General features: G+C 45.2%; 1 protein-coding gene across 2 annotated transcripts in view; it reads right to left on the minus strand.

Annotated features, from left to right (window-relative positions):
- Positions 1-11,105, minus strand: part of FAM114A1 (family with sequence similarity 114 member A1) — a 114,194-nt gene that overhangs the window by 74,026 nt on the left and 29,063 nt on the right. The window contains exon 1 of one of the 2 annotated variants that reach the window (XM_058722853.1): positions 2,543-2,633. The exons of the other annotated variant lie outside the window; for it this stretch is intronic. The gene's annotated coding sequence lies outside the window, so the exon portion shown is untranslated. Of the gene's footprint in view, positions 1-2,542; positions 2,634-11,105 lie in introns of those variants that run through there. 2 annotated transcript variants of the gene reach the window in all.

Genomic DNA, 11,105 nt, shown 5'->3' on the forward strand with positions numbered 1-11,105 from the left:
CTGGCCCCACCCTCTCTTTGTGGGTACACAACGCACTCTCGGTGGGCTTCCTCACTTCCTGCTCTTAGACAAACTGGACAAAATGACCTGGATACTTGGTTCCCGAACACCAAAAACTGCAGGACTGGGACCAGTTCCTGATGATAGAGAAAAATGAGGACAAGATAGCAAGTTTTTTTGTCAATCTAAATTTATTAAATTAAAGGACTGCCTTCATCTTGCAAGTTTAGCCTGCGTGCTTTCCTTGGTATTAAAATGTCTTTCATTTTATGAAATAGTAGTGCAGGGGATAGATTTTTTTAAATGGTCTCATTTGGCAAGATATGAGTTTGGTAACAGGGTAGACTGTAAAATCACTGCCCCCAATTTTATAAAGGGGCTGGGGTGCCTGGGTGGCTCAGTCAGTTAAGCAACCGACTTCGGCTCAGGTCATGATCTCACAGTTCGTGACTTCGAGCCCCGCATCGGGCTCTGTGCTGACAGTTCAGAGCCTGGAGCTTGCTTTGGATTCTGTGTCTCCCTCTCTCTCTGCCCTTCCCCTGCTCACACTCTTTCTCTCTCAAAAAATTAAAAAAAAAAAAAGTTAAAAAAAATTTTTTAAAGGGGCTGGTCAGTGAAGGAGCAGGAACAAAAAACCTCTGCATGAGAGGTTAATCAGCTTATAAGAGTTCTCCACCTATGAAGCTTAACAAGTGGTGGGCCCGAGCCCCAGCCTCTTTTTCCTCTGGTCTAGCCTCCACCTGTCTCCTATGTATTTTTCTGAAACACAGATGGGACCTATTTGCTCTTGTTTAAAAACCATTAGGTTGAAACACCTTTGCATGACATCTGTGAGCCTTCATAATTCAGCTCCCATCTCTCCACCTCTTGTAACTCTTAATACACCCTACACTCGCCTCACCAGACTTCCCATCCGTACCAACAAGCCTGTAAACATTCCCACATCCTTGCCTTGCCTATCTGGTTCCTCTGCCTGGGCTGCCCTACCTTCAACTGTTTTGCAAACTCCTATTTGTCTCTCCATGTCTAGTGTATTTCTTACTCTGAAATTTTCCTTAATTTGCCCCACTCTTTCCAAAAAACTAATTGCTCCCTCTTCCATGCTGTATGTGTGTGTGTGTGTGAGAGAGACAGTGATACTTTGCACTAACTTCTATGGCATTTATAAGGAGTATTTGTTTCTGTGTCATTTCCTCCTCCAGGACTGTGACCAGCAAGCACTCAGCTTGGTTTCTAACCCTCAGATGTTTACGGAATTGAAATATATTGTTTGATATTGATTAAGGAAGAATATTTGATATATGCTGGACTTCTAAATAAAGGGCTACCTATATGAACTGAATCTCTGATTTTCTAGAAGGCCCCCATTCACCCTCAAATTCCTTCTGCACTGGCTTGTGCTTCAAATACCACCCTGGAAGTTTCATTCCTTCGCTCAAAGCTTACAATGTAAGTAAGCAGTTAGCAGATTCTTTCCTGAGCTCAGGTTCTGAGGGAGGAAAGGACAGAGAGAACTGGGAATGAATATGGGTGAGGTCAGAAAGGGGCACTAGGAGGAAAAGAGGACAGAAAGAGGCCTCTGAACAGACAGGCTGTCTCCTTAGTTATCTCAAATTGGAGTTCAAGAGAGACTGATTTTAGAAGCCACCTGCTTGTAACTCTAATTCTCAGGATGGGAATTGATGGGATGAATGGGGCACAGATACTGCTTTTAGCCCAGACAGAGATGTCTTCCTACTCTAGGAAAGGACGGTGAAGTTCAGGTGCCAGATCTGAGATGGCTGGAAATACTCACCAGAATCCATGGTGGAAGATCAGTGAGTGAGTGCGTGGGGGGCTGGGGAGGGGCGGGGGACAGGGGGTAGGCTCCGCCTGGGGGATGTGAATCCAGGTAGCACTAGCTTAGGGTGTTGGCTGGGGTGGAAGAGCGTGTGAAGCTGAAGGAAGAGAGATGCTGAAGTTGGCTGGGAGGTCAAGGCCAGAGCTCGGTTTTCCGGGACCAAGGACAGGCGAACCCCAGGATGGAGGACTTTGCCTTATGGGGAGCTGCTCCCTCTGTGCCCCTGGCGGCAGGGATCCTGCAGCCTCCTCTGACTCGGACCTGGGGCACTGGAGAAACTTTTTCAGACTTGCTTGGTGCCGCGACCGGATACTTTGAGAACACAAGGCAGTCTCCGCGGAGGTTCAGGCCGGCCGAGGGGGCAGACCCCGAGTGCGGGCGTGTGGGTGTGTGCATGAGCGTGGACCCGGAGCGACACACACTCACACACACACACTCACACGCCCGCACCCACACAGGGCCCTCGGCCGCGCCTCCCGCGCCTCCCCAGACCTTCACCCCCCAAGTCCGGTCCTCCCGGGTCCCGCGCGCGGTGCCAAGTCCCTGTCGATGGCTTCCCACTAAAGCGGAAGGCAGAATTTGGGGACCAGGACAAGGAGAGACGGCAGGGTCTGCCCACCACCCAGATGCGGCTGTCCTCGCACTCCCCCGCCCTCCCGGGGAAGGGGAAGGGGAAGGGGAGAGGGTGCCCGGGGCTCTTACCGCTCCGGCGGCCGAGTGCGCGCGGGAGCGCCGGGCGGGTCCCGCCCCGCCACGTCGGCAGGGCCGGCGGGGACGCGGCCGGAGGGCGGGCCCGGAGGGGGGACAAGGGGGCGGCCGGCCGAGCTGCCCCGCCCCGCGGTCGGCCCAAGCGGAGCCCCGCCCCCGCGGGCGCCCCGCCCCAGCGCCCGAGCGCAGCCGAGGCGCCCGGGCACCTTCTTCCTCCGGTCCCGGATCCTCGCGGGATAACTAGGCTTTTCCAGCCCTGTGCCCGCAGGAAGAGCCGGACGGACGCCCACCCCCACCCTGGGCGGGTCTTGGGGTTCTCCGCATCCATTTCCTACCTTTAAAAGTGCCGGAAAACCCTGCGGGCAGTTTCCCCGGGAAGGGATTGCTCAAGTTCGGCCAGAGTTTTTGATGCCTCGATTGTGCGTTAAACAGCTTTCCCTTACCTTGTTTGTGGGAGTGTCATTTGATTTAAAATCGGCCAACTAAACAAAAAACACTTTCTAGAAGGCCAGTTTGGAAATGGGGATCAGAATTCAAAAGCAGTAGCTTTGGCCCAGGAGTTCCACATCTGCGACTTTGTCTTAAGCCAATGTGCGAGTATGTATGTGCAAGGATGTTTATTGCGGTTGTTTGTGCCCGAGAAAACCCGGTCATAATCTGTCCCACAATAAAGGATTGGTGAAGTAAACCATAGCATCTTCAAACAATCAGATATGTTGTAGCCATTAAAAATTATAACTCTACATCCGATTTGTTGACAGCAAAGAAGGCAGGCCGTAGCCGAATATTAAGTGTAGGGCAGGGGAAGTTTACAAAAGTGTCATGTATGGTATAAACCTTCTCTTGTAAATATATATACGTGTACATATATTTTATATAAGTTAGGGACAATGCAGTTTTAAAAACAGTGATTCGTTCTGAGTTCTGCAATTGTGAGTGTTAGCAGATTTTGTTTGAAAGGTGTGACAGGCGTGTTTCAGTGAACCATGGACGCAAACACTATGCTTGTGACTTCTGCGCCTAAGGACAGCAAGCACCTTTGCCACACCTGCCCTCCCTGCTGCGCTGAACGGTAGCCGCCCGATCAAACATTCCCTCTTCACGGCTGGTTTCCTTCTCGCCTTTGACCCAAACCACACCTTTCCGATAACAGAATACGGGGCAAGCAACTCCAGCAACAGGTTTTGTTGCTGACTGCAAATTATGCCCTTTTACTGAAATGCTGCTGCTTCTAAGCCCACCAGGATTTATTTCAAAAGTTGTTATTTTTTGCAACTTAAAATTTTTTTTATTCATTAAAAATATTTGGGAGTATTAAAGAATAAAATATTCTTTAAGACATATAGGAAAGCAGAGAATAATATGACAAATGTTTGTATAAGAAAAAAGTAGATTGGGGCGCCTGGGTGGCGCAGTCGGTTAAGCGTCCGACTTCAGCCAGGTCACGATCTCGCGGTCCGTGAGTTCGAGCCCCGCGTCGGGCTCTGGGCTGATGGCTCGGAGCCTGGAGCCTGTTTCCGAGTCTGTGTCTCCCTCTCTCTCTGCCCCTGCCCCGTTCATGCTTTGTCTCTCTCTGTCCCAAAAATAAATAAAAAACGTTGAAAAAAAAAATTTAAAAAAAAAAAAAAAAGAAAAAAGTAGATAATATTATGACAATATGAAGATTGAATAACTTTTCTTTTTTGTCATATTTATTTTAGAACCTTCTTTTATTTATTTATTTTTTTAAGTGTATTTATTTATTTCTTTAGAGAGAGAGGCAGTGATAGGGAGAGGGAGAATCCCAAGCAGGTTCTATGATAATCAGCACAGACCCTAATGCAGGACTCAAACTCACCAACTGTGAGATCATGACCTGAGCCAAAACCAAGAGTTGGACCCTTAACTGCCTGAGCCACCCAGGTACCCCTAGAGCATTCTTTTAAAAGAAAAAAAAAATGTTACAGATATGTTTGAAATCTACTCCCTTCCATTCTTCACCTTCCCTGGAGGTCACCACTATCCTCCAGCTGTTGTGTATCCTCCCCACCCATATTTCTATACTGCACATCTCTTTATCCACAAATACTATATTTTTCAAAAATTTTAAATGTTTTTATATTATTTTTGAGAGAGAGACAAAGCACGAACAGGGGAAGGGCAGAGAGAGGGAGACACAGAATCCGAAGCAGGCTCCAGGCTCTGAGCTGTCAGCACAGAGCCCCATGTGGGGCTGGAACTCACCGACCACGAGATCATGACTTGAGCTGAAGTCAGATGCTCAACCAACTGAGCCACCCAGGCACCCCTCAATGTTTTAAAATTGTATAAATAACATCCTATGTGCCATTATATTTTTGAGAATCATTTATGTTCATAGATTGTAGATCTAGTACATTCATTTTAAAGTCCTTATAGGATTCCATTGTACGATTATCCACAACTTATCAATTCCCCAATTGATGGACATTTAGTGTATTTCATGTTTCACTATTACACATAGTGCTGCAATGGCCTCCTTTGTGTATATTGTCTTATATTGCAGGCTAGAAATGGAATAGCCAGGTCACCTTTTTTTAGATACTTGAAATTGTCCTCCAAATTGGTTCAACTGAGGGAAGCTGAAGGACTCCATAAAAATCTCCTTCTTGCTTTTTTTCTTGCTTCTATTCTTGCTAGTACCTGCACTCATACATGTTCCTCATAGTACAAATAATGCATGCCCTCCTTGTAAGGGACAAGGAGTTAATGATTTCTTTAGTCTTCCAACACAATAGATAACATCTAAGAAAGGACTGGGAGAGAATGATCGGATAAACCCATCATGTGCCTATTCCAGACCATTGGTGCTAGACATCTCAATGCCAAGACCCTTTGGCTCCAAGGAATAAGTGAGTTATGGAGGATACCTGGACACTTGTCTTTCTTGTAACCAGTTCTTGGATGCGTGAGAGGACACATACACCAGACCACAGTCCTCAATAAAAACTTCAGACCGGGAACAAAGAAGAGACTCTCTTTCCTTTTCCTTTCTGCGTCTTCCAGATGCTCTGTCTGTATGTGCACTGTCTCTGTATCATCAACAAACTCTGCTCTCACTCCATCCTGGCTATTTCTATCCAGTGTGTAGCCAAGGACCCTCTTGGCTGGTCCTGTGGGACCGCCTCTGGATCCATGGCCCAGCCTGCCTACATCACAACCATTCATTAAACCCAACTTTTTTTGAGTATGTGCCTAGATCTGCTCTAGCTGCTCTAGAACTTGCATTCTGTTGAAAAGGAGATAGACTCTAACTAGATAACATATCAGATGGTGGCATAAAGCAATGTATAGTGTCCATAGGTCTAGAATATCATGGGTGGGAGTAACCGTGGTCAGGGAAGGTCTTGACAATAAAGTGACATTTCAGTGTAGATTTTAAGGAAGTAAAGGAATGAACAATGGTGATATGTGGGGACAGTTTCAGGCAGAGAGGACTGCAAGAGCAGTGTGGGGGCATGCTTGGTGCACTCAGAGAGTGGTAATGTGGCCAGTGTGGCTGGAGCAGAGGGAGGATGGGGCAGAGTGGCAGGAATGAGGCCATCGAGATAGTGAAGTCTAAAAGATGAGGCAGATAAGGTAGTGCCTTGCAAACCATCATAGGGATTTTGGCTTATACTTTGAGTGAAATGAGAACCCTTACAGATTTTGAGTAGGAGTGTGCCGTGATTCTAGTGTCTGATTGTAATTGGCTTGGGATAGGGTGAAGGTTGGTGGGTAGCAGGAAGGACAGAAGCAGACAGACCAGTTAGGAAGTCATTACAGTTATCTGTGTGAGAGATGACTATGGTTTTGGCCACTTTGGAACGGTGGAGGGCACGAGGGGTGTTTTGCTTATGGAGACGTTTCAAAGAAAAGCCCAGCCAAATTTGCTCAAGGATTGGATGCAGACATGGAGGAAAAGAAAGAAGTCAAACATTAGTCCAAGGGTTTTGACCTGAATGACTGCAAGAACAGAAGTATCACTTATTGAGATCAGGAAGGATGCAAAAGGGACAGGTTTGAGGTTTGAGGTAGTGAAGATTCAAGCACTTGATTTGCAACAAGAAAAGTTTAGCAAATGTTTAGCAGGCAGTTGGGTGTAAGAGTCTGGAGTTCAGGGGAGAAGTCTGGGCTGGAGATAGTAACTGGGGAGTCATCAGTAAATCAATAGTTTTGAAGCTATGAACCAGGATGAGAATGCACAGAGTTGCAGAAGAGAAGAGGCCCAGGACTGAGTCTTAGTTGTGCCAAGTCGGAGAGATAAGGAGAACCCAGAAGGAGACTGGGAAGGAATGCAGTGATTTAGCAAGAAGTTGGGAGGGAGGTGTATGCGAATGGCAATGGAGGAGGGGAGTATGGGGTCCCAGAAGCTAAGTAAGAAAACTTTTCAAGATCTTTTAACTGTGTTAAGTACTGCCAATAGATCTGATGAAAACTGAGAATTGGTCAGTCCAATTGAAAATTGGATTTGGCAATGTGGACGTCATTGGTGACCTTTACAAGAATGATTTCTCTGGAGTGATAGAGGAAGAAACCTGATTGGAGTAGGTTTGAGAGAATGGAAGGAGACTTTAGAGACAGTGAGTACAACAACTCTTTCAAGGAGTTCTGGTGTAAAGGGGAGCAAAGATGAAGAGACTGAGGGTTCAAATATGAGAGAAGTTGTAGCATTATATGCTAATTAGAACCATATATTAGAGCAAAAAAAAATGATGATGTAGTAGAGAAAAGATCATTGCAAGCGTGAGAGAGTGATTTCCTTGAGTGGACAAGCAGGGATGGAAGTCAATGCTCAATGGGGAGGAAGCTCTTGACTGAGTTCATTCAGGTGAACAAAGGAAGACACGTACAACAGGTAGACACATACAAGTAGGCTAGTAGAGTCTTGGGGGAGGATGTGGAAATGCTCTTCTGGTTGCTTTGCTTTTCTGCATGAAAAATGAAGCATCATCAGCTGAGAGAGAGGAAGGAAGGGGGTGTTGGCAGCATAAGAGAGGAAAGGAGGTATAAGATAGGGGAGAGTGAACAGGCTTAGGAAAGGGGGGGTGGGTAGATAAGGTAGTAGGATTGCTGCTCCCCCTTGAGGTTGGGACCCAGTCATGAATTTCGAGTAAAACAGTCAGCGTGGGTATTTTCTCCAGCTGCATTGAGCTGCTCAGGCTCTGTGTAGTCCAGTGGTGAGTTGGATTCAACCTGGGTAGAGGAGAGTGGAATAAGGTAGCTGAGCGTAAACATAGAGGGGTGATTAAAAGGATGGATCATGAGCTTTCAGTCCAATGCAGCAGGGCTGAGGGCTTGTTGGCAGCAGAGGGAGAGAATTAGAGGTCGTAGCTGGAGAGCGGGATGCTGGCAAGTGAGATTATGGAGAGGGTGCAGCCATTGGCAATAATAATATTTCGGGTATAATGAGGGAATGGATGGCTGAGGTGGGTTGCAGTATAAGATCATTAGCAGAGAGAATATCAAAGAACTAAGAAGCGGGGGGTGTGGAATGAAAGTATCTCTACATAGTTATTGGAATTACTAGAATTATGGCAGGGGTGGTATTGTACTTGGACGGTGAGCATTGCTGAAATACTCAGTGAATGAAGGAGTGATGGGACTCTGGGTGATTGCAACCAGGAGGGGTAGGTTTCAAAGACTGATCTGGAGGTAGCAGTGAGAGTCAAGGACACCTACATCATTTCCAGGCCGTGAGGTGTGAAGGGTGCAGTTGAGGAAAACGGGCCACTAGAGGGCGATGTGTTTAGAATGACATTTACATATAAGTGCCCTGATCCTTCTGAACTGGATCACCTGGAGAGCTTTTAAAATAATACTGATGCCTGGTGCCATCCCGGACCACTTAAGTCAGAATCTCTGAACATGTATGAGAGTTCCTGTTTCCTCATGATCTGACCAACATTTGGTATTAGATGTTTTAATTTTTGTCCATCCCAGGTGTGTACAATGGTGTCTCCTGGTTGTCTTGTTTTGTATTTTCCCATATTCTAATAAGGATTCATTCCTTACTATATGTTGAATCTATTTCTTTTTACTTTTCTGTTATCCATCTGTTTATATCTTCGCTAATTTCCCACCATTGGGCTTATTACTCATTTTCCTATTGGCTTGTAAGAATTCCTAATATATTTTGGATATTAATACTTTTGTGGTTACATGTGTTGCAAATAATTTTCCTAGACTGTGACTTGTCTTTTTTTTTTTTAATTCAGCATATTTGGATTTTTTTTTTAAAGTTTATTTATTTTTGAGACAGAGAGAGACAGAGCATGAACAGGGGAGGGGCAGAGAGAGGGGGCGACACAGATTCGGAAGCAGGCTCCAGGCTCTGAGCCATCAGCCCAGAGCCCGACACGGAGCTCGAACTCACGGACCGCTAGATCGTGACCTGAGCTGAGGTCGGACGCTTAACTGACTGAGCCACCCGGGTGCCCCAGCATATTTGGATTTTAATACAAATTTTAAGTTATCAATTTTATTTTTAATGGTTTGTATATTTTATGATATAATTTTAATATAACCTGTTTTTAAACCTGTTGATGGGGTGCCTGGGTGGCTCAGTCGGTTAATCGTCTGACTTAGCTCAGGTCATGATCTCATGGTTCATGAGTTCAAGCCCTGCATCGGGCTATCTGCTGTCAGCACAGAGCCCACTTTGGATCATCTGTCCCCCTCTCTGTGTGCCCCTCCCCAGCTCACGTGTGCGTGCACCCGCGCGCATGTGCGTGCTCTCTCTCTCTCAAAAATAAGCATTAAAAAAAAATGTAAAGCTGTTGGTAAACAAAAGTAATTGTTGATTGATTTTTTCCAGGGAAAGGAAGGCCAGTGTTTTAAAAAGTAAAAATCATCAAAATAATGTTTTGCTTCTCTATTGGGATAGTATATTTGCCATTTTTAGACTGTTATTTTACCTATCCCACTATGACACTTTTGTTTTTAAAAAATAAAACGAATGCATGCAAATAGTAATAAAAAATTCAAAAGGGACAAAAGAGCATAAAATGGTGAATATAAAGCTCTCTCTCTGTTGGTTCTTCTGCTCAAAGGTAACACTTTCTTAATTATCCTCTCAGAAAAAAAATATTTTTATGCATATATCAGCATAGGTATGTAGATTCTTGTATCAGTTTCCTATGGCTATCATAACAATTTCCCATAAAATTGGGTGGCTTAAAACAGACATTCATTCTCTCACAGTTCTGGAGGCCAGAAGTCCAAAATCAAGGTGTTGACAGGGCTACTGGTTTCTGATGCAAAACTCCAATCTCTGCCCATTTTCTAGCCTGCTCCTCTCTCTCTCCTTCCCTCCTCTGTGTGTCTCTTAAGGATAGGTGGAAGGCAGCCTGGGGTAGTGCTGAAGCACACAGATGCTGGTGCTAGACTGCTTGTGGATTCAAACCCCAGCCCCACCGGTGACCAGCACGCACAACATTGATTGGACAGTTACCTGATTGCTCCTCCCCCAGTTTAAGTGAGGCTAATGATAGTAATTACAGCATCTTTATGAGGGTTAAGTGAGGTAATATTTGTAAAGCACTCAGAACAATGCCTGGCAAGGAGATAACCTAAGTAAATAGACCAGATTTTATGAAAATGATAGCACGCTCTCCATACACTTCTGCACCTTGCTTTTCTTCACTTATTAGTATATCCTGAAGTCTTTTCATCTCAACAAGGAAAAATGTAAGGCTTATATAGAATTCCAAGGCTCCTTAGTATTGTAACTTCTCTTGTGTTTCCTGTCCCACCCACTTTATATTCATTATCTTCCCTAAAAATCATAAGTACTCCCGTTTTAGATAAATAAATGGAGTCTTTGTGAGATTAAGTAATTTGCCCAAGACCACACAGCTAGTATTTGGCATTGTGAGTTCCGCCCAGTATGATCTGTTCCTCTGCCGTCCTGTCTTCCATGTTACCTGACTTCTGTGGGTTTTATCATGTCCTTAAAGATGTTTCTCAGAATTATAACAGCTCCGAATAGCAGCATTATGAAATGTCCTAGTGAGGGTTTGTTAAGTCATTGTGCAATGTGACCAAATCTGCAGTGATGTGTCTGTGTGTGCGCACATGTTGTGTGTGTAAATACGTGTGTGTGTTTTCTTCAAGGCTTTAGAGCAGTGTTGCTTAAAACTCCCTTAAAACCCCAGCTGGCCCTTTTCTCCTCTGCCTGTTGCACAAAGCTGGTTTCCCAGTGTCACAGATACCCACTACTCCCTCGCTGTTTCCTTTGGTTGGTCCATCAGAGACCCATCGGCTCCTTGCTGACCCTCCCCACCTAAGAAGACTTCCTGTTATGTTTGATGACTAAGAATGAATAGTAAGAAGCTGGCCTTCCCTTCCTCCTGAAAGCAGAAGTGATTCTTATCCAAATGTCTCACTTCGTTATGGGTCAGACTGTAGGGTCTTAACTTGTTTTTTGTATAGATGAGGTAATGCCAGACAGTGATTATAGAATGGTTATTTAACTCATATGTTCATTTCTTTACATATTAGTCTTGATTAAGTGGAAAGTCTGGGGAATTGGATATCCTGGCTGCCTAAAGTATCTGGT

This window comes from Neofelis nebulosa, chromosome 3, assembly GCF_028018385.1.
Source record: "Neofelis nebulosa isolate mNeoNeb1 chromosome 3, mNeoNeb1.pri, whole genome shotgun sequence".
NCBI classification, from domain to species: Eukaryota; Metazoa; Chordata; class Mammalia; order Carnivora; family Felidae; genus Neofelis; species Neofelis nebulosa.